Source organism: Cyprinus carpio, chromosome A8, assembly GCF_018340385.1.
Source record: "Cyprinus carpio isolate SPL01 chromosome A8, ASM1834038v1, whole genome shotgun sequence".
NCBI classification, from domain to species: domain Eukaryota; kingdom Metazoa; phylum Chordata; class Actinopteri; order Cypriniformes; family Cyprinidae; genus Cyprinus; species Cyprinus carpio.
Window position 1 is genome coordinate 15,367,552 of NC_056579.1, and position 24,782 is coordinate 15,392,333.

General features: G+C 38.1%; 1 protein-coding gene across 1 annotated transcript in view; it reads right to left on the minus strand.

Moving 5' to 3' along the window:
• Positions 1 to 24,782, minus strand: part of LOC109094852 (growth hormone receptor) — a 73,832-nt gene that overhangs the window by 40,521 nt on the left and 8,529 nt on the right. The window lies entirely within an intron of this gene.

Genomic DNA, 24,782 nt, shown 5'->3' on the forward strand with positions numbered 1-24,782 from the left:
CTATAAACAGACATAACCCACATGAAAACAACAGATCAGCGCAGGGATTTACAGACACCAGGAGAAAAATAGGGAACCTAATCGTGGGAGACCAAGGTGGAGCAACTAAAACAAGATGTACAAGATGGGTGGGGTCAGAAAATAGGGGAGAGAGCACATGCACCCAACAATACACAACACAAGCCATGTGCGCACGAGAAAAAACAGTGTCATCTGGTGGCCATCCTGGGCACCCCAGCTGAAGACTGTGACAGCACCCCTCCCTTAAGGAGCGGATTCCCAGATGCTCCAATGAAGAAATCCAGAGGGAGGTGGAATGGAGGTGGATTGGGGGAGAGATGGTGGGGCCAGGCCCATGTATTGGAAGAAGGCCTGGAGAAAGAGGTAAACAAAGTTGCCATGGCAGAGCCGGCAGCTTGGCAGGCAGCAAGAGTGGGGCCTGCCTCAAGGAGGGAGCCGGCAGGGCGAGCAGCCGGGGTAGAGCCCTGACATCAAGGTGGCCCCGGCAGGGCAAGAAGCGTGGGCGGCTCTGGGATGGCACCCAGATCTGGGAAGACCTCCAGGCCTTGAAGGACAGTGAAGAAGCCTTCCTTCTCCTCCTCCGTTTCCGAGAGGGTGGCACTGCGCTTTCGTACTGCGCGCCCTCTGGGAACACTGCATGCCAAATCTTCAGCCACCACGGGGGGGCAACTGCACCGTCGCTGCCTCTGGGGCACTGCAAGCGGATGCCGCCACCTCGGGGGCACTACGAGTAGACGCCGCCACCCTCGAAACCTTGAAACCTTGTGAGAGGACGCCGCCGCCCGCCTCCGAAACCTTGTGAGAGGACTCCGCCGCCGGCCGCCTGCCCATCCTCCGAAAGACCTTGTGAGAGGACTGCCGCCTGCCGCCGCAGCCTCCTCCGAAACCCTTGTGAGGAGGACGCTGCCGCCGCCGCCGCCGCCTCCTCCGAACACCTTGTGAGAGGACGCTGCCCGCCGCCTCCTCCTCCGAAAGCCTTGTGAGAGGACGTCCGCCCCCGCCTCCTCCTCCGAAACCTTGTGAGAGGACGGCCGCCGCCGCCTCCTCCTCCGAAAACCTTGTGAGAGTACGTGCCGCCGCCGCCTCCTCCGCCTCCTCCGAAACCTTGTGAGAGGACGCCGCCGCCGCCTCCTCCGAAACCTTGTGAGAGGACGCCTCCGAAACCTTGTGAGAGGACGCCTCCGAAACCTTGTGAGAGGACGCCCGCCGCGCCTTGGGGGAACTGCGAGCGGACGCCGCCATCGTCTCCGAAATCTTGTGAGCGGATGACACCCGCCGCAGCCTCCGAAACCTTGTGAGTGGACGCCGCCGCCTCCGAAACCGAAACCTTGTGAGAGGCCATTGCCTCCCTCACCGACATCAGCGAAGGATCCTTCATGCTGAGTCTAAGCCCGACCCCGGTGCCAGAGAATGACCCCCCAGAACCTGGAAAGTAGCCGGCACGACCTGAGGAGGTTCTGGAACAGCAGCCCACACTGGAGGGGGGCACCCTCCGCAGTTTCCACCTCCTTCAGATAGATGATGTGGTCGACCATCTCCCAGTAGGACCCAACATATCCAGCTCCCCCAGCTCCTCCCAGTTGACAGGCTCATCCAGGCCCGCTAAAAACAGGTGGATGAGGGTGCTTTCCTCAAACCCTAGCCCCTGCCCTGCATAGAAGAGATCTTCCGCATACAGCCCAAAGGGGCGATTGTCTTGTGGGCAGGGTGATGTGACCCATTGGCCAGGGTCGGGATCCTTTGTTGTCTGGCAGCTGAGTATAAAAAAATTCCCATTGCCGCTGAGTCTTCAATCTGGGCTGATCTGTTCTGTCACGGTGAGAAAGGGGCGAAGACTCAATGCAGGCAGAAGGGTCCTTCTTTTTCATAAGAAAATGAAACAAAACTAACAAAACAACCCCGAGGGGAAAACAGCAGACTCGAAACTGTACTATAAACAGACATAACACCACAATAGAAAACAACAGATCAGCACAGGATTACAGACACCAGGAGAATAAATAAGGAACCTAACGAGGGAGACACAGGTGGAGCAACTAAAACAATGATGTAACAAGATGGGTGGGGCAGAAAATAGGGGAGAGAGGCACATGGCACCCAACAACACAACACAGCCATGTGCGCACAGAAACAGTGTCATCTGGTGGCCATCCTGGGCACCCCAGCTGAAGACTGTGACAGTAATTTGGACCTTCAGCCCTTGGTTTCTCATTGAAGTCCTTATATGGAGAAAAAATCCTGGAATGTTTTCATCATTAACCTTAATTTCTTTGTGACTGAGACAGAAAGACATGAACATCTTGGATGACATGAGGTGAGTAAATTATCAGCGAAAAATTTTTATTACTGAACTAATCCTTTAATATTATACATGTATTGTTAGGAGAAACATTATTTATAAAGAAATATCTGCTTTTAATAAATGCTTTTAAAATAGAAACATAAATAAAAAAGCTGAATTCTTAGCAGTCATTACTCCAGTCTTCAGTGCCATATGCTGATTTGGTGTTCAGGAAACATTTCTTATTATCATCAATGTTGAAAACAGCTGCTTAATATTTTTGTGGAAACCGTGAGACAATTTTCCAGGATTCTTTGATGAACTGAAAGTAAAAAAAAAACAAAAAAAACAAAAAAAAAAAACAGCATTTTTTTAAATACTATACAGTAAATGTCTTTGTCACATTTGATAAGTTTAATGCATTCCTACTGAATAAAATTATTTATATTTTAAATAATTTATATTTCTAAATTATCATTTATAAAATAAATTAACTGAATTATTTATTTTATTAATTTATTTATTCTATAATTTATAAAATTAAATTTTAATAATCAATACTTTCATAAATGTATTTCCTGCTTTTCTCTGCAAAGGTAGAAAGGCACTACACTGTTCCTCTTCTGTAACAATATTGGGGCGTATAAGTTTAGTAAAACTAATTTTTATGGTATATTGCTTTATAAATGTAGACTCTTGGATGCCCATAATGCAAGTCTAACACTTTTTCCTTCTATTGTTTGCTTAAAAATGAATTCTGTTAACATGCTGGAGGATTTTTTCAGTTGTTGTTCTCAATCAATCTTATGTTCAGGGCTATTTCTGTTTATTTTTACCAGTTTGTCCTCACCTTGAGGGAAATGATGCCTTAAAAGCTGGAACATATATTTTCACAGTATTTCCCAAGTGCACAGAACACACATTCAGCCTGAACAATATACTAATATTACTTGCACCAAGATTAACTTAACAGTCCATGTCTTTAAACAAAACATGAAACAACCAACAGCATACAGCCACAGATAATCAAATATTTTGAAGCTATCTTTATTAAATTGAAGAAAACAGAACAAGCAAATGCTGAAAATTACAATCATTTGAGGTATGAGAATTCAACCAATTCCAATAACAAACTGTACAAATGTTTCAATAACAAACCTGAAAGTTTTGTATAATGTCTCAGTAATGTTTCAGTGGTGTGCATCCATAAGGCAATATACTGCTCCAAAAATATCTAGTCACATACAATACTACCATACAGAAAATTAAATGTACTAGCATGTTCTATATACATGGTACATTTGTCAGCTTGCATGTACGAACTGGCATTTAACTGCTATGCATTTTAAGAATTTTGCAAAAGACAGAGATTCATAGGAAAATGCTACATGAGAAGGTAAGAGATAGGGAGCAGCAGAAGGAACGTAACAAACCAGCAGAAGCTAAATACATATCGTACATCACCCAATCATGAAAGCTTAAGAACTTTTTCAATTAAAACATGAACATGCTGGTTTCACAGCAATGGCAGCAGCAGAAGAGTTGTATAATACTTGATATTTCTTAATAAGCGCAATATCTTTATATATAAAAAGAAATGGCACATTCCTTAAGCACAGTGTTATATTGACTACATCGTGTACAGGCCCACTATTAAGGTGTGTAAACACATAATAAACATGTGCAGGACTTCAAAAGTGAAATCATTACTCCTCATCTATGTTTTAAACTTACTGATTTAGCTTATGTCCTGTTCTGTGTGTGTGTGAGAGCACATAGTTGTAGGCCATTCAAATCTGTCTATTATATCTCAAATGTATCATATATATTATACATATTGTATATATAATATATATATATATATATATATATATCATATATATATATATATATATATTAAATACTTTTATTTCTGCATGTCATAATATAAAAGTAAATATTTTAAACTGTTTTTTTTTTTCTCTCAGCTCATGTTCAAAACTTAAGAAAAAGCTAAATACTTTCTAATGTACCATTTTTTTCTCTACACCAATAATCTACATATAATAGATATCTAAATATGAGAGAGTTTCACCGCATCAAGTCTTCCCCTCTGGCTCATTTTTCAACAGTTTTTGGTCCCATTTGTCTTAGGTGTATCTGTATGTTCGTACAATAACAAAGGCTTAATGAAATAATTATGGCACTTCATTCTGCTGCAGTACAACAAACATTCAAATTGTGCTAAATAAATTATTAAATCAAGAAATACATTTGATTAGCCTGAGTTATGAAAACACATACACTGCCTTCCAAAATCAATTTAAATATATTTAAAGAACTTCAATAGATTTTTCTCAGTAAAAAAAAAAAAAGGGACTATGAATGAGATTGATAAAATAACTCACAGAATTAGCAGGAACCTAAAGAAATGTTAAACTGCATGCAGGTTAAAAGTAACAGCACATTTTTAGACCTTTTTACATACTAAGGGAATGAACTGACCACAAAGGCTGCACTACAAGCAGGTTCTTGCTCATGGCATCTTGTAAAAGATCTGGCAGAACATCAGTATGAAAGATCAGCAAATTAACATGAAGCCATTTATGAAAGATCATTTCATTCAAACTGAATCATTCTGTCATTATTTACTCACACTTGTGTTGTTCTTAACTTGTATGCTGTTATTTATTTATTGTATTTTTTTCATGGAACACAAAAAGGAAACTTTTGGAAATCTTCTCATTGCTATTTCCTATACTATATTGGTTCATAGTGACTAGGATGATCAAGCTTTGAAAATGACAACAAAAGTAATCTTATGCAACCTGCTAAGTGTCCAGAACTCAAGAACCGCAGTGAGTTGAACTTAAGACCTGGATAAGTGAAACGAATTGTTCTTGTGAGTCCTGTTTCAGTAAACAAAATAGGATTTGATAAGATTTACAAATTGGATTAGACAAAGTCCATTCCTGAATCATTCAACTCACACTAATTTTATGAGACCCAGTCTAATGGAGCTGAAGATTATCAACAGAATAACAGCTTCAGTCTTGGTTTGTTGATCACACAAAGCTTTCAAATATGACACCAGCTGGAGACTGAGAATATAGAGCACCAGTCGTATTGATGTCTTTCTATTTGGGTAATTTTTGAAGTTTAAAATCATGGTTCACTGTCTTTGTAAATGAGGAGACTAAAATGTGCATGACGAATGTGCTTAAAAATAATCAGAATTGTCATTTTTGTTTGAACTATTTCTTTAGCTATGCTGTTGGCATATGCAATATTAAGAATTAAGAGCAATTCATTGAGCAAGAAATGGTTTGTGAGACTGTCTGAATAGCTTTAGTATACAGTGGGGCTCGAAAGTTTGGGCACCCCTTGCAGAATCTGTGAAAATGTGAATAATTTTCAAAAAATAGAGATCATACTAAATGCATGTTATTTTTTATTAAGTACTGTCCTGAGTAAGATATTGTACATAAAAGATGTTGTACATTTAGTCCACAAGACAAAACATTGCTGAAATTATTAAAATAACCCCATTCAAAAGTTGGGAACCCTTGGTTCTTAATACTGTGTGTGGGTTACCTGGATGATCCACAACTGTCTTTTCTGTTTGTGATGGTTGAGCATGAGTCCCTTGTTTGTTCTGAACAGTTAAACTGAGAACGTTTCTTCAGAAAAAATCTTTAAGGTCCTGCAGATCCTTCAGTTTTTCCAGCATCTTTGCATATTTTGAACCCTTTCCAGCAGTGACGGTATGATTTTGAGATACATCTTTTTCACACTGAGGACAATTGAGCACTCAAACACAACTGTTAAAAAAGGTTCAAACATTTCACTGATGCTCCAGAAGGAAACAAGATGCATTAGAGCTGGGGGTGAAAACTTTTGGAATTTGAGATCAAAGGTAAATGTGTACTTTATTTGTGTTGCTGGGAAACCCAACTACAAGTATCTTCTGTTGCTTACGAAGGGCAGAACTAAATGAAAAATATATAATTTAATCAAATAAGAAAAATTTGGCCATCTTCATTGGTTCAAAAGTTTTCACCCCCCCAGCTCTTAATGCATCTTGTTTCCTTCTGGAGCATCAGTGAATGTTTGAACCTTTTTTAACAGTTGTGTTTGAGTGCCTCAGTTGTCCTCAGTGTGAAAAGATGTATCTCAAAATCATACAGTCACTGCTGGAAAGGGTTCAAAATATGCAAAGATGCTGGAAAACTGAAGAATCTGCAGGACCTAAAGATTTTTCTGAAGAACAGGTTTCTCAGTTTAAACTGTTCAGAACAACCAAGGGACCTCATGTGCTCAACCATCACAAACAGAAAGACAGGTGTGGCTCATCCAGGTAAACCCCACACAGTATTAAGAACCAAAAGGTTTCCCAAACTTTTGCATGGGGTTATTTTGAATAATTTCAGCAATTTTTTTGTCTTGTGGGCTAAATGTACAACATCTTTTATGTACAATATCGTTACTCAGGGACAGTAAACTAAATAAAAATAACAAGCATTTAGTATGATCTCTCTCTATTTTTTTGGAAAATTATTCCCATTTTGCACAGATTCTGCAAGGGGTGCCTAAACTTTCGAGCCCCACTGTACATGTAAAAGATTGGGGCACAAATAAATTTAACTCCAAATCAGAAGAAAAGTCACTTTTGGAAGGCACTGAACTACAAACCGACACCTAAAACAAGTTAGGACCCAATATTCAAGCATCATAGGCAAACCCAGGACCAATTAAGCTGTAAAACCAAGGCTCCTTCTTCACCATCATATAGCTCCCACTGTGTTTCTCTAAAACAAGAACGTGCAGCGTCACAAGTGCTCAGTATAAGCTCATCTACTGTATAACAACTTATCAAGCCGTACTTTTTTCTGTAAAAACTTATCAGAGCAATAGTATTACATCTGTGAGAAATTCACCAACTGGGTTTCCAATATGTGGCTTTGACAAATCTGTGGGTTGTAAACTTTACCAAAAAAGGCCGCCATAGTTTTTAATTTTCCAGTTATTATAAGGCACAATTTAATAAACACCTAGCCTGATACTTTAAAAGCAGCTCTTCCTGTCCGACGTAGCCCGTTGTAGACTAAGGCCATCGTGCACCCAAGAATATGCTGTTTTCTAGGGGGGGGGGGGGGGGGGGGGGGGGGGGGGGGGGCAGGAACAAACTCACTGAATTAGCTTTCCAGGCAAACTGTGTAGCCTTATTTAATGGCAAATCTTTGTCTACAATTAGAACAAGTCCAAAAATTGTCGATACTCTTTCCAAGCTTATTCTGTAGTGTAACTCCCATTGTAAATGCATGTATACATTTATAGCGTCTGCATCAATATAAACTGCTACATGTACAAAAATAATCATATAAGAAACTTGCCATACATGTCTGCATTGCACAGCCAAAGATTCTACAAGCACTTTGTTTTTGACATTTCCCCTGGATACATTAATCTACAAATAAAAAAGTTCATTTTTCACTTTTTGAACAAGGTAACACCTTAGTCAACCGCTATTATCATTACCCAAAACCTTGTCTCACAACAATTTTCTTGTAATGGATCTCAAATATTACACTCATATATAGTGATATGCAAAGCATACACATCTGCACCACAACCCCATTTTTAAGTGTTTTAGCATATTGAAAAATGTTAATTTGCTGAGTTATTATCCATCTGGGCTGTGGCGAAGAAGATAAAAATGTGCAGAAAGGATGCAGCGCTCAAATAGGCTCCCATAAATCTGGGGAGAGCAGGTTCCCTTAAGATCAAGGCTGTGTGGAGATTTGAGTAAATATATTGCCTGACTCAATCCACAAATAGAATAATTCAGGAAACTTGATATGATGCAATGGATATATTTTTAATATACCATATATGAGCAAATCTGGGTTGGTGTAATCAGAATAAAGTGATTCGTCTTTCCTTTCACCTATGTGTAAACAATTTTTTATAAAGATATGTTTGAATTCATTTAGTTAACTCTTCATCCTAATGCCACAGTAGCTCTAGATCTGTATCTTTGTTATAAGATAAATACATTTTCAAAATGGTTCTCAGACACAGCAAGCGAGCATATATATGTAGTGATTTTTTTTTTTTTTTTTTGCATGTAACCAGCTGTTCTGTTTGTAAATCGAAAGCACATTTAAAATCTCGCGGTGAGGCTAGCGTATCACTACTGCAACAGCTGACAGAAAAGAAACGTTTTCAGCTTCTTCCATTTTGTTGCGTACAGGCACTAGATAAAATTATCATGTGCCCTCACCCCTTGAATTTTCGTCACGTGTCACGCCATTCATGCAACTTTTTCCAGCAGTGACAAATGTACAACAAGACCATGAAACTTTGTGCTTTTTAGTCCCTTCATGGGTTCAGGTTTCCCAGAAGGTCTGGGGTGAGGTACCGCCATGGGGCATGGTTTGGGATTACAGGGAGATGTTTGTTTGGGGGCTGTGAGGGCATAATCGCAGGCTGTGAGGAAGGAGGATTCAGGAGGAGGCTGTGTGCTGGGCCATCCACTTCTCCTGCACTACAGTATAGTCTGATACTGGTGGCAGTATTGGGGGCTGGAGGAGCTTCAGGAAACCAGGAACGGCGTCTGGGAATCATTGGCGGACACCAGGTACTCTCACCATTCCAGAGGTTCCCCTCAACGGCTTGGGTTTGGGAATGCTTGGTACCCCTGCTCAGGACAGGGACTGGGTGGCACACTCGGCAGAAAGCAGCCTGGCTGTGGTTCTCTGATGGGGTGTAGGCTCCATCGGAAAGCAACTGGAATTGTTGTATCTTCTCTTCATTCCCTTCTCCCTTCTTTTTCACTGGAGAGCTGTTCAGGTTGTCCAGGTGAAAGCAAGACACCTCCTGCTGGGTGTGAAATCACTTACTTGGGCATAAAAGTCCATGTTAACCCCAGCTGTGCACAGCGGGTTTGCGTTTGAATGGGAGTCTCCTCCACTTCTGATGTCTGCTGGAAACCAAGATATCAGGGATGGATGAGCTGCTTCTGGAAACACCATGAGGGTGGTTATATCTTCCTCGTCCCTGAATGGCCAGGCAGAAAAGAAGAAAAAGACCGAAGCCAAAGGTTTGTTCTTTTTATTTGGGATTTGGGGATTTAATGTCTGGGTCGTAGCAGCTAGCACGACCCGAAATCGTTGTCACTTTTGAAATTAAGGAATTGAGGAGAGCCTGAGCGAGACAAGCCCAGCAGATGTTGTGGCTCGGTGTGTATCAGAAACTCTCATTTCTTCTCTGCAGGGGTCATCAAGGTCCAGCTGGATGAACACCATCCCACTGGAACGTCCCTCATGGTAGAAGAAATCCGGCTTAACATATCCTGACCTCCTGCCAACAAAAGAATGGAGCGGGTCGAGCCTTTCCAATTCTGTTCAGATAGTTAAGTAAATCATTGCTGTGTGTTTTATGAGATAGGACCTACAAAACAAGTCCGATATAACGAATAAAAGTAGAACTATGAGAGGAAAGAAAAAATACCACTAAATCATTGCAAAATCAATCATCTCCTCAGAAACATTACATTTCGGATGTGGGCTAGGTAGTGTTTTGTTCTGATGGCTAAGGGGGTCGGTTGTGGTGGTGGTGCGGGTGTGTGGGGTTTTTAATTGTGTAATTGCTTACATTTTGCTCCCTAAACCACATAGTAACGAGGGTGTGTCTAAATAAACAAGGTCCCTAAGCATTTCGTATAGGGGTTTTATACTTACCTGGAGACACTACCACAACCTGTCGAACAACTCATGACCTTTTCAAAACAATCAAGTTCTGCAGGTTTGTCTCATACGCCATTTTGCCACTCCTGCCTAGGTTTTTTTGCACACAGGCTTCAATCTTTTCAGTCTAATTTTATAATGCAAAACATTTTAATACTATTATTTCAACAATCTGCCTTTAAAAAACGCTGTCTATCAATATTTTACAGCATTGTTTTGCGACATTGCGGTAGTAATTTCTGACTAATTCTTAAAGTCAAACAATGCACTAGGTAAAACATTTTCTATGCTTCTATAATGTTAATGAAAAACATCGTATTTACACATTAATTATAATTACTTGCATGGTAGTTGCAAAAAAAAAAACAAGACAAACTATTTTATGTGTATTTTTTTTTTAACAGAATAAACCACAAAATATCAGGGTCCCATTGTTCATGGTGAAAGGAGTCGAGATCTGTATCGTCCGGGTGTTTTAAATGATCATTTTAATTACCCTTCAGATCAATAGCTCGGGGTTCATGCGATTCTTATGCTGCCTTAATTTTAGGTGCAGGAGGGAATTTAGGTGGTATTTAATAAATAAAAAAATATTACCCATCAACCTGTGGAACCAACAAAATTAGGAAAGAAAAAAATATTTGTGTAAAATTTTTTATGAAAACAGTATATGCATGTGTAAGTGTATGCTTGTTTCATCTGGGGGTGTTCTGGGAGACTAGGAACAATTCCCTGCTTTTTTTTTTATAAGCTTAACATAAAACGATTAACATTACAAAAAAAAAATATTAACTCTTAACTTTTAAATCTTAATGGTTTTTAAAAACAAGGGACCTCAATCTGCAATTGTGTTGTTTAATAATCTATTTCTAACATTTTTTTTATTTCTTTTGAGTTTGCGGTGTGAAGTTTTTTTTGAAATATCAATAAATATGATCCATATCTGGGAGGATACACAATATATGGTGTTTTAAAACTAGTTATTCTCACCTCTGCCTTGCTGCAGAGAAGAGAATGAACGGGAAGATGGAGCTGAGGACAAGAAGGAAAAAACACCCTCCGAAATTTCGAAATCACCCTCAAAAAAAAAAAAAATTAAAACAACGGCTCGGTCGGGGAACATGGATTCTTTTCTTTTGTTCTGTGCAAAGGGAAAAATGTTCTTTTCTTTACCCTGGGGCAATATTGCCTTAACGGATTTCATGATGGTTCACGGCACACTACCCAGCTGCTTTTTCACGTTTGTGCCAAGTTCTTGGCGGGGCTGGGGGGGTGTCAACTAACCGTTGACCTTGGGTAATCTGTGCAACATGCACAATGAGGCTGTTGACTGACATTTCGCCAAAGTTTGTACAAAGGCTTGCATTTTCCTTGCATTTTGGGCGCACCCCGGACTTCATACTCTTTGTCAGTATACAAACCCATAGAATTGACTGCTGTGTGCCAGTCTCTCCAGGTCCATCTGCAATATAAGGAAAAGGAAGGAAAGAGAAAAGGATGAAAAACAAAAAAGAGTTAATAGGAAAGAAAAACACCAAGGTAGCTGAGCAATAAACTAGCATTATTGACTAATTACTTTGTTACTCAGAGAGACGGAATGGGTATATGTAATAAACAGAACTGTACGTTTTTCTCAGGGACTGTCAATTTTAATTTGTTTTGAATGGAAAACAGTTTCCAATTTTAATTTAGTCGACAAATTGCACAATGGAATTATTTGTACAGTGACTGTAGGCCAATGATTAGGGAAAATATAAAAAAAACATGTAAGCCCCATTATTATAAAGCCCCGGTTTTCAATGCATTTATTTATAAACTCATGACTTAATCTTCATTTGATTGGGGCTTTTCTTCTCAGCGTATTATTATTATTTATTGTTTTTCTTCGCCAAGCCTTCCTTTTTATTGTTTTTTTTTTGGTGTTTTTGTTGTAAACATTGCACCTATTTTGTACCCCCTATCCCCCTAATCTAGCTTTAGCACCAATTTTGGACCCACAAAGAAGGGGGGAATAACTGTCCCCAAACCTCAGTAAAAATATCCTTAAACGTTTATACTTCTAAGCTCTCTGAGAACCAAAAGCTATGTACTTAGTGACCTCAGATAGGCCTATGGAATAACGGTGACAGCGAATCATTCCCCTCTGATTTGTCAGGACTGTCAACCGATAGTGGCAGTGATTTACATGTGGCTTAATGTGTGGTTTCCGTGGTGTCCCTGCTCAGTTGAGCAGGACCGCCGGGCAGACCGTGGAACGTGGTTGTCATGCATGTAACCAAAGAGCTCCTGAGGATCACACCAGATTCACTTGATCTCCCAGAATTAAGCCTGAATTACAGAGCATATATTACTTAACCTGGACCGAGTAGTGACCCTTTTAAAAAAAGTAGATTATATTATGACACCAATGTGTCTCCAGCACAAAATGGTATTTCTCAGAATACAATAAATAGTGGTATACCCAAATTTCCTCCACTGCAATGCCTGGGAGTCCATCGAGACAGGAAGATCAAAACAGCATCTGAATGTTCTGTGATGGTCTGCTGAACTCCACAGACTTCATTTTAAAGATGGATTCTCTAGGTTTACATTATTTTATGCCACAGCACTGCTGAATATTTAATCCTCACTGGCTGATAAAAATGTTAAAGGTTAAGGTAACACTTTATTTTATCGGTGCCCTTTTTACATGTTACATATACTGTACATAATACAGTAATAACAATGAATTGTGCAAAATTTTTTGCATCTAACCAAAACCAAACCCCAACCAAACCTTTTAAAGTACATGTATTTAATTTAAATTTTATGCAGTACTTAAATTTTAAATTACACTGTAAAAAGGATACAGTAAAATAAAGTGTGCCAAGGTTAGTTTTTTTACAAATAAAGATATATTATTTCACATTTGCATATTCTTTGTTTTAAAAACCCTTTATTGAAAGGGAAGAAGTAAAAAAATAAATAAAAAAACTCCCCCCAAATTTTTTGACCATATATCATTTTTCTACTCATTTTTAAAGTAAGAACATGTGTATGGTTTAATCAAATTATTTCTTCCACAAATATTGTTACTTTAACGAGCCTACACACAGTTTTGGGAGAAAACTAAAAAACTATCTAATGTGCTGTGGAAAATGGGGGTAAAGTAGATTTTATAAAATTGACTGTTGAATTATTAAAAAATTAATGAAATTTCTTTTTTTTTATCAATTTTTTGCAAAACCTTTTCAAAACCCCCTTCCCTTTCTCCCGCTGAGGTGCTGACTACCATCTCCCGGGGAGCATTCCCCCCGGAATAAACCTGGTACACCAGGCCTCCAGCCCTCTGCACATCTGCTGATGGAGGGGGAGCCCAGGCACAAAGGGCTCAAAGTGCAACCCTGAGCGACCACATTCAGTAGAGTCCAGTTTGGCCCCTTTGGGGGCAGGATGCCCGGAAAATCAAAAACAAATAGGGCCCCCAACATTGTTTTTCTGTAAAAGGGCCTATTTTTCTGGGGCAGTTTCAAATATTAACTCACCCATGTCTCCACTGTAAAGCGTCATCTAGGTTTTGTTCTGAGGAAAATGAGCCGGGGTGGGAAAAGTAGGAGGTCCAGATTTTTGGGTCTTGTTGAAATAAAACTCATTTTCCAAAAACGTGTGTGTCTGGACACTCCTGCCACTCAGAAAGGGCACTAATGCCAATCAATAAAAAAAAAAAAGTATTAAACAAAAATTTTATGAGTATAAAATTTAGAAACCTCAGTACTTGCCTACTGAGATTTGGGAAGTTTGGCTTGAAATATTTTAAATGAAAATGAAAACATTAAAATTCCCTCAAAAACCTTTTAAAAAGCATTTTATCATTTTTTTATAAATTTTATGCATGCCTTTTAGATCTCAATTAAAATAGTTGTCTTTTAAGCATTTTTTTTTTTTTTTTTACATCCAAGAAAACTATAAAAATGTATTAATATTTTAACTTAAAGTTCAGGTCCACTAAATAACACAAATTTTAAAAAAAATTATGAACTTTTTCAAAATTGGCGCTTTTTTTGATCAAAAAAAGTAAAACAAAACTTTGTGAAGAATTTTACAATTTTTAAAAAACTGTTTTCTTTTTTATATATTTTAAAAAAGTAATTGCAGCCTTACCTAGCTTCAAATCATTCAATATGTGATTGCTGCTCGAACAACAAGATAGAATTAAGAAATGTTTTTGAACGACTTCTTTAAAAAATTTAAAAACTCCATTTGCATTCCCTTTATCGCACAGGACACAAGGTCGCATTTTTCGGAGGGTGGCTTTGTTTTTAAAATAAAAGTATCCCTTTTCCCTTCTCAGTGTTTAATGCTTCTCTCTCCCCATTTCTGACTCCCAAATACTGTTATTAGTATTACCTCCCTTAATAGTTCCGGCAAGTTGCATAAAAAGAGCTTGCGATGGAGCAATAGGCTGCAGAGGAACGCTAAATGATTTGTGGGCCACTGCGGAAACGGATGGGGACGCAGGAACAGATAGGGACATTATCACCACTAAATTGTTCATGGTCAATATTGGTTTGGTTGCGGAAAGGGGGACAAAAAAAAAAAATACGCACACTGGTCGTCAGCACACACCAATCCTGCGCTTCAAAAAATGTTGCAAAAGCAGCGTTAAAAGGCCAGATTTAACCTTTGGGACCAGTTTCAACGTGTAAGATGTCAGTTTAGGGAAACTTTTATTCAGAACAATCAGATGTGGTACAATTGGAAAAATTACAAATGTGCTTGGATACAGTTTGATGGAACTACAAAATATAAAACCAATTTACAAAATTTCAGTTAAAAACCATTTAATTTTTTCTTCCTTGTTACAAAACAAATCTCCCATTTATATTTTCAAAACACTTTTTTTGTGGGATCTGTCCCCACTTTTTTTTTTTTTGTGATGATTATACAAGCTTGTGGTTTGCAGGTTTGGCACATGATGTGGGAAACTTGAGTTTTTTGCAACTTTGGGAGCCAAAGTACGTGCGCAAACAAAGAGTCATTCTATCATAGAGATGTTTGGCACAGAGTTTTTGCGGGACTACTAATCTGCGTATGTGGTTGGCAGGCCCGGAATTATTTGGAACATGGTTGACCACGGGAGTCTTACTCAAGAGGACAGTTACAAATCATTAATGAAATTTCAGTATGGCTTTTTTACACTTGTTCGAGCATGACAGGCACCAAAATAAATCAATTTCTTTGTTTCCTGTTAGAAATTTACACCGCTGATTTTGCAAGACATGAAGCCAAAAGGGTTTTCATGTGATGCCTGGTAATTTCCCCCCCCACTCCATGTTCAGATAATTATAACTAATAAATTAATGATGCAGGTGCTTATGCACACACCTACCTGCTTGGAAACTTAAATAAAAGATACAAGCTTGTTGTGGGTGAAGGTTTCCAGTGATGCAAAAACATGATGTTTACTCAGCTTCCCGCTAAGACAGACCATCGGTAACTAGGATTACCAGCCCCAGAACAGAAAGACAGGACCCAAATGTTTTTCCACTTCAAGCAAGCTGCAAACTTTTGAACAAATAAGGCCACATTTCCAACTTTATGGATTAACAAACATCTTGAGGGATTGCTTGAAAAAAAAAGAAAAAAAAAAGCACCGTCATGCGAATCTGACTGTCCAGCAAAATGTCGTGATTTGGCTCAGGGTTATGAAGCTTGCTGAGCAGACGCACCATCTTTCCAGCTCAATTGCTGCAAAGACGACAGTTTATAAAAGCAGAATCACAAGAGAGTGTGTTACTTCAGCGAAGCTAAATAGCATGTGTCAACTCACACAGTTTGTCTTCGGTTACCAATTGTTGCACTTATGAGAGCATTACATAAGGTTGTGTGAGCTTCTGTATGTATGCTGTTACAGTTTGTGTGTCATTCAGGGAACCATGTGAAAACTCATTGAAAGAATGTTGGAGCATCACGTGTGCCCTAACTGACAATGATCAATCACTAAAAGGTAAGCACCTAAGAAGATGTACTTCCACATTAGTGGCACTTAATTTAAATCAGAAAATGTGACCCCTTAATCACACAGGAATTCATTTAGTTGTATTTAAATAGAGGAAAAAACAGCTAACCACCAAGGTTTTTAATAACACAAACCTTCTAAAAACTGTAGTTAATTTCATGGAAGAAACTTATAAAAGAATCATTTAAAATGTCTTACATTAAATACAGGGGGGACTCCTTACAGAATGAAAGAGTGTTAAGTACTCAAACTGAACATTTCAAAACACAATCAGAACCTTAAAAAAAAATACAAACAGTAAAGATGATAAAACAATCATATTTTCTTTTTTTTTTTTTTTTCTCTTTAAGTAAAAATTATTACCTTTTATCAGCAAAGGATCGCGCTAAAAAAATTTTAAAAATTGATCTAAAGTACCAGTAAAAAAACAAAAAAAAAAAAAAATGTATAAATGTTACAAATATTTCCTTTTCAAAGAAAAATTCTTGTTCTTTTGAAACTTCTTCTTCATCAAAGCGGGAATCCTGGAACCAAAAAATATCAGAGTTTTCACAAAAATATTATAATTTTAGCACACAAAATTAAAGCACAAATAAGCAAAACACTGAGGAGGACTGGAGTAGTTACTGACTGCTGAAAATTCAGCTTTGCCATCACAGGAAAATAGATAATCTTTACAAATATTTCAAATAGGAAACTTGTTTTAATTGTAATAATATTTCCACAATATTACTGTTTTTACTATATTATGGATCAGATAAATGCAGCCTTGATAAAGAATAAAAGGGACTTCTTTCAAAAAACAGTCATTTAAAACAAATCTTACCAACTCCAAAACAAAAGCTTTTTAAATGGTAATGTAAATACAGTTTACGGTTTACAGTCCACTGACAGGTAGAATCCTGTGAAAGCTGCTATATAGCTGCCACAGTTACTGTTATATCATAAATATGTTTGTGTTGCGCGTGATATAAGCACAACATGAAAACATGCAAAGACTTAAAGATTTCCTCATTGATAGTCCTTTAGGTGACTGATGCATGGGGTATAAATCTACAGGTAACATTATGAAATATGTGATATGAGTGCGCACGGGGACCACCTCATTTACCGGAAACAGTTTCCTCAAAAATACGCAAAAAAAGCTGTGTATTTTATGTGTCAGTGTTTGAGGAATTAGGTCACTTTGGAGACCTCCAAAGACCAGTCATAAAATCTGGAAACATCACAAAGTGGGTCAATCTAAAAAAAAAAAAAAAAAAAAAAAAAAAAAACCTGGCCTTTCTGAGCAGAGAAAAACAGCATGAGAACATTATGTTCTATTAGCATATGGATGCATTCATTACCAGACAGGGATTCCAAGCCTTTATCACAGAGAAAAAAAAAATAGGAACATTATGATTATCATCCTTGTACTATGCACAGATAGATTGTTGTTGTCGTTAAATTTATTCAACAGTAATTGGTTCCGGAAAACATTTTTTGGACCAATATGATTTACAACTTATTTAGAATGAAAAAATGAAAAGCAAACAGCAATGGCTTAACATAAATCCAGAGCTCATGATTGTCTTCAGGTCATATGGCAAAATACATAAATGAAGCTTCAAACATCCCATTTACCGCTTCTTTTACCTTCATGTGCTCCGGAAGCCTGAATTATGAAAGAACGAACAGAGAAAGCTTCTCTTTATTTAAATTAGATGTTGTGATTGGATAATTCGTTACGTCAATGGGCTGTTAAATGGTAAAACAGCTACACAGATCACCTCTTTTTATTTGAAAGACTAAAAGCACAACATTTTTTGCTTTAGGGTGTTCTCAATTTTAAATTTTAGAGTTAAAGGGGAAATGAAAATAGAAACAAGGTTGTCCCATCACGCGTTGTTGCCAGAACAACACACTTTAAAAAAGCTTCTTTTTTTAAATATTTTACCTAAGCAACAAGGGGGGTCAACTTGTGATAAATAAAACAAGCCAAGTAATGAGCACAAAAAATATGGCAGCAGTTATGTAATCTTCATTCTCCTAGTCCCTCAAAACTAACCCAATACCAACAACACACACACGCACACCACACACACACCTACACACACACACACACACACACACAACACAGACATTCTCACAGTCACTAATGAGCACATTTGAAAAGCCCTCTGAGCCACAGCATAACCGCATCTCAAGTGGTTCAATATTTTTAGTCCAAATCACAACTAAAATAATCAATTAAATTTAAAGAGAGCAAGAAGTACAGCAGCAAACAACTCTTGAGTAAATAACCCTTTATGCAAAATGTGTTCCTTAGCTTAAAAAATACACCCTTCATGATAAGCCACCCAACATGTAGAAAATTATATTTAAAAAATGGGCTTGGTCTTTTCAAAAGTGTAAGAAAGTCATGATTTGCTTGCGCTCAAAAAATTATATGGCCACACACTCCCCCTTAAAACATGCAAAGGAAGTGCTTTCCAAATTATGCCTGATTAAAGTCCCAAGGGAAGAAAGTCTCTCAGAAAGATCAATCCATTCCTGCAGGGTCAATCTGCATCGGGGGGGGTGACCGTTTTCAATGCTCCAAAGCTGCAAACACACAAGTGGTTCTTTCTGGTAAACCATCGATAATACACCATAAATAGATAGTCTTAAAGCACTTGTGAGACTTATTAGAAATAAAGAAACTCAATGAACCCTTTCAAGAGTAAGTTTTCAAATTCTAGCTCAGCCCCCAGAGTGAGTTTTTTAGAACGTTTGCCCTTATTGTTTTCCATGGCGTATCTGTCTCCTGATATGAATAAAAACATGTCTGCAAATTTATATTTGAATGGATTGTTATTGCTGAGGTTTCTCTGAATGAATTCAGGAAAAACTGCAAGTGGACACGCGGGCGTGCAGAGGGTTAAAGACGCTGCATTTAATTTTAGCTTTAGACGATAAATTTAGATTTGATTTCAAATTCAATATTGATTTTAGAACTGTTGAAATGATTTTCTGTATGTAATGCAAATACTTTTTAAGTAACTGTAATTAAATTACCTAAAAATGAGCAGTAATCCCTTACTTTACTTTATCGGTGGATAAGTAATTTAATTACAGTATTAACACTGACTCTGTACTGATATGCACACACCCCTCGACCACGTACCCCAGAAATGATCGGTGGTGCGGAATGATCGACACATGAAAGTACGTGTCCTTCAGGTCAATCGCTGCAAACCAATCTCAGGGACAGATGCACCCGAAGATGCGTTTCTGCGTCAACATCTTGAATGGTAACCGATGAAGGGCCCGGTTCAAGACTCGCAGATCCAAGATTGGCCTAACCCACTGCCTTTCTTGGGTACAATGAAGAGGCCCTGTCTGGGGACACAGGAACATTGAGGAACCGAACCTTGTTGGCGTCCCTCATGTCTGCCAGACACAGCCAGAGATGGCGTTCCTGGAGCACAAGCGTGGACATCGCACGACCCAGAGAACGTGTGGTGACCCTTGTCCGCGTGGGAGCGCAAGTTTCTTTCAGAACTTCCGGATCGTGACAACCCTCATGCAGGTCCTTCAGTGCCTTGGCCTGGTCCCCGCAAGCTGTATAAGCACTGCCGGTTAGACCAGACGAATGCCTACAGGCCCAGGAAGGGAGGAGGGTAATCACCGAATACCCCCTCGCTGCAACGCCGTCGAGGGAGGAGGAGCCCACTGGCCGGTTTCTGGCAGTAAAAGGTGCCGTCCACGACCTGGTGAACTCGTCATGCACTTCCGTGAAGAAAGGCGCACAGGGGAGATTGCCGCTTGCAGCACGACAGAGGGTAGTGCATCCTGAAGTGCGCAACCCACTCGACTCTGGAACGACCACTGCTGAAGAGCCAACTCGCCAACACACGAAGCCTCTGAGAGCGTGCTGAACTCATAGTTCTCGAAGACACAGTAGAATATAATTATGTTGTCGCCCGGCTCCGAAGCGAAAAGCTAGTATGCATTGCACTTGCTGCCTTATTATACTCACGGTGTGATCAGTGGCAGCTGGATGCAGTAATTGCATACCAAGGTGCATTTGCTCATTAATTTACACTCAAAGTAGATTGGTCTATCGAAGCAATATCCCAATCCTTTGGTCACCGATGTGACGTAGAGAGTGACCGACTGAAAGGGAACTACAGGTAAGTGCCTGTTGCCATTTTGCTAACATGTAAATTATTGTATTTTTCCAAATGTAATGTCAAGCCAGGCAAAGAGCCATAAACAAATGCTGGCTTCCAGCTGCCCTGTCTAAGTCCATCATTAGCACAACCGCTCTTTGATGTTCACTGAACACAAATCCAGACCCTCAGGCTAAACTGCAGCAGATTTCTGTCAAATGAACCTACAATAATGACCCTAATCCTCTCTAATACTATAATAATGATGCCATTACTTGAGTTAATGTGTATGTTGTATTTAGGGGAAGTCGTGGCCTAGTGGTTAGAGAGTTTGACTCTTAACCCTAAGGTTGTGGGTTCGAGTCTTGGGCCGGCAATACCACGACTGAGGTGCCCTTGAGCAAGGCACCAAACCCCCAACTGCTCCCCGGGCGCCGCAGCATAAATAGCTGCCCACTGCTCCGTGTGTGTGTTCACTGCTGTGTGTGTGTGCACTCTGGATGGGTTAAATGCAGAGCACGAATTCTGAGTATGGGTCACCATACTTGGCTGTATGTCACTTAACTTTCAACTTTTTATATATTATAGATATAATATTATTATATATACAGCATTACATAAATAATTAAAATGTTATATTATATTACATTTTACTTTTGACTAACTAAAGATGCTGACATTAAAGCTCTTGTTAAATTGCTTACTGTTTAACATTTTTTATTACCACAAACAAAACATTCCACACTGCTAACCCTCAAAATCTATCAACCAAACATTTAACATTTGTTTCATATTTCTACAAACCATTATGCTGAATCTGCAGACCATAGAAATATGCCTGCAAATGAAGAGGAATAGTTTTGTGGCCGCATGCTCCTTCTGGAAAAAGTTTCATGTGAACGGCCCTGTGGTCCTGCTCTCCATTTGGCAACTGAACTCTGTTTTTCTGAACAAAAAGAGCCAACTACTGTCTTGTGTGAGGGCAGACTTCGCTGTCCTCTGCTGTTCTACTTTCTGTTCAGGCTCAGCTCTCTCCCTGACTTCACCCCGCTGACTAACGTAAATAAACTATAGCCCAAAAGGGGCTCCGCCTGTGTCTGAAACTCCCTGAGTCACTGCAGCAGACTCTCATGTTGCTGAGCGCTCACAGCGGCCCCTGTGTTGTGCGAGGGTTATGGCAGGCAGAACAGCGCAGGGAGAATTAAGGAATCAACATGCCAACATAATCACTAGGTTTTTAAACGCAAAACAGCATGTTCTGCAGAAAACATCGCTTCAGCGGTACAGTGGCTTGCTCCTCAGTGAACATATTGTTAGTGGAGGAAAAACAGACTGACTTCCAAGAATCTATTCATGCTACCAACTGTTTCCTGTGTACGAAAAGATTGCTCTGAAGTCTTCAACGTGTCTGTTTGCTTATTTATTAATTTATTTAAAGGACAATCCCTTTGAAACAACCTGGCCTTGGTCATTGTACATCAGGATTGGGTTAAGATCCAAGCTTCTTGAGACTGCAGCAGAGCTTTACCATCATGCTCATATTGTGATTATTGTAATCTAAAGGGCTCATTGATATTTTAAAGTTAGGTTTACCAATAAATAGCACAAACAGATAAATGGTATGATAAAGTATCTTTTATTTTTTTCTAACTTAACAGTCAAGACAATAAAATTTTTTCAAATAGTTTGATCGCTAGAGTTAGCATAAATATAATAGTATACATAACCATTATCATAATGATTTTTCTTATTATTATTCTTATTAATAGTAGCAGTAATGTTAATATATTCATAATGCATTTTGTCTTATATAATGATTACTTTTATTGTGTCAAAATGCAGAAATAATAATAACAACTTATTATTATATTAATTAATAATTGTTTTATATTAATAATTACACTTTTATTTAATTACTATTAATATTATTATTGTTATTTTTATCATCATACATTTTATTTACTTTATTATAATTTATATTTTACTAATGAATTTACATTTAGTAATTTAATTATTATGAACAATAACACTTATAATATTTTTGTCATTATTATTAATTGTAATAAAATGCATTATTATTATTTTAATTCATATCAACAACAGTTATTATTAGTTATGATAAATTATTATTTATCTTTACTATTATGTAGCATATATACTGTGAGTATAGAAAAGAATTCTGGTTCTTTCAGTTTTTTCTTTTTTCTTTTTCTGACATGTTGGTGTTATATTTTTCACTTGGATCCTTGGGCTCCTCTTATCCAAGAATCTAAATATTGTAATCACATAACTCAATCATTGGATGATATCAGATCTACAGTATTAGTAGTCATCAGTACTTTTTCAAGCACAACAAATCTGCATGTTTTTAATAGTTGAAATTAGCAGCCTTATCTCATTACACTTCTATCATGAAGCCCATACGCTTGGCCCATGGCAAGTTGATCCACGCACATCCGATTTATTAGAGACACATTAGCATACATGCATGACTTTGATGGTGCTGCAGCGCTGCCAGTTCACTCTCTTTTCTCTACAAGACATCATCATGTTTTTGAAATTCCAGCCAAAACCAAAGAGTCATGCTTGCCAGAACTCCCTCACAAAAAAAGTCCACTAATATGGCCCCTGTCTGAAGCCATAACTCAAGACAATTACTTCTGTTCTCAATCAAACCACAGCCTGTCCTCCGAACACCTCTGAAGAGACCTTAGTCAGGGCAGACAGCATAAAAAAGGACAAACGGACACTCCGTTCAACAGGGTTTCCAGAGTTCTGTCCTTAGGGTTTGTTTTCATGCAAATATTTTAAATGCTGCCTTATTGAACAGTTGAAAACCAGATACACGATGGCACCACCCATCAAACATTCAATTGTGGAAAATATTCAGGGCAAAAGATCTGTAGCTAGAATTTTTCCTTAACATGCGATGCCTTAGGTTGTGTAGTAAACTTATGTTCATTATGATCTCATATTGTGTTAAAAACTCCAATGATAGTCTCAGACAACGCACTCTTGTGGCAATTCGTAACTAATGGTGGTGAATTTGTACATTTTCATACAATCTGCTTACGCCCCACTGTGGACCTTTATGCTTAGTTTTTTTCATCATACAATTTGCCAAAACATAAATTAGTTGCATTTTCTCATGAGACTAGGTTGGCTTGAACAAGACATATTTCACAAGGCAACATGTTGGAATAATAAAAAATAAAAAGATTTTTTTGCACATAGTCTGATGAAATAATATCTTTTACGTCATAAATTCTAGTACATCTTTGTTGAAACATCTTGGCATTTAAACTGAGAATGATGTGAAATGCTAATGAATTAATAGCCCTTTCATTAGTATAAAATATTATAAAAATGAAAAATGACACCATGGACATGGCTCTCCACATCATACTTTTGCAGCAAAAAAAAAAACAAAACAAACAAAAAAAAAAACATTCTCTCCAGAGGCAATATTTTCATCTATAGTAGTTAAATAATAACTTAATAAACATTAAAAGAGAACATATTCAAACATAAAACCAAAAATTGAACTTTAGTCAAAGTGCTAAAATCTGTGCTCCAACTTGTGTGCAGCTACTGGGTCATTAACCCAAGTCATTCACTGCATCTCTGAAAGCCTATTACACAAATATTATTCACCATAACATATCACTGCCTTGAAATCCCATTTAGTTCATCATCCCATAAGCGCCACTGTATCCTGTCCCTGGACTTTGGATGACCACAGTCCATGTGTTTACTTTCAAACAAAGCCTATTTATTGAAGGATTGTTTGACTAGACCCAAGCAAAATGTTCTGTGTGCTCAAAGGTGAATAATCTTGACACAGTCCCAATGATTTTCCAATAATGACCTGGCACAGACATCTACAGTTTCATTCTGTGATTGATGAAAGCCCTCTGTAAATGTATTTATATTCCAACTCTCATTTTAACATCTTACATGTACATTTGCAACAATTACTTATAAATCAATCAATGAATCAATCTTAATATGTGTATTCATTCGCATATTTATAAGGGTAATTGTTTTAAATATTATAAAATAATAAATACATATACAGATTAATTAATATAATATCATCAATAATTATGTATAAGTTTTAAAATTATACTTTTTATTATTTTTTTGTTTATTTCATTATTTAATAATTGATTAAATTATTAATTTACAAAAAAATAAAGTGAAAATAACACTAATTGACAATCCATGCCCCCTAGCCATCTGTAATTTCCATAGAAAGACATTTTTCTACCATCGGAGTAATTCAAAATGAATCACTTAAATGCAAAGCTTTTTGCTGTAGTAAGTACAGCTGACAAAGCAGCCAAAGACATCCATCTGATGTACAGTATATTTACATAAGCAAACAATTAACAAATAGGGCAGACTAAATGCATAGGTCAAGTCAAGTCAAGTCTGCTTTATTGTCAATTCTTCCACATGTACAGTACATACATACAGAGTATCACAATATGGATTTGTGTGACTGTCAAATGGCCCAGGCAGCCATTTTAATTAAATAAATTTATGCATTTTCCACTATGGCACTACACACATGTAGCTCATGATACAGTATTTCAGTGTCTGAGAATGGCTTGGTTCAT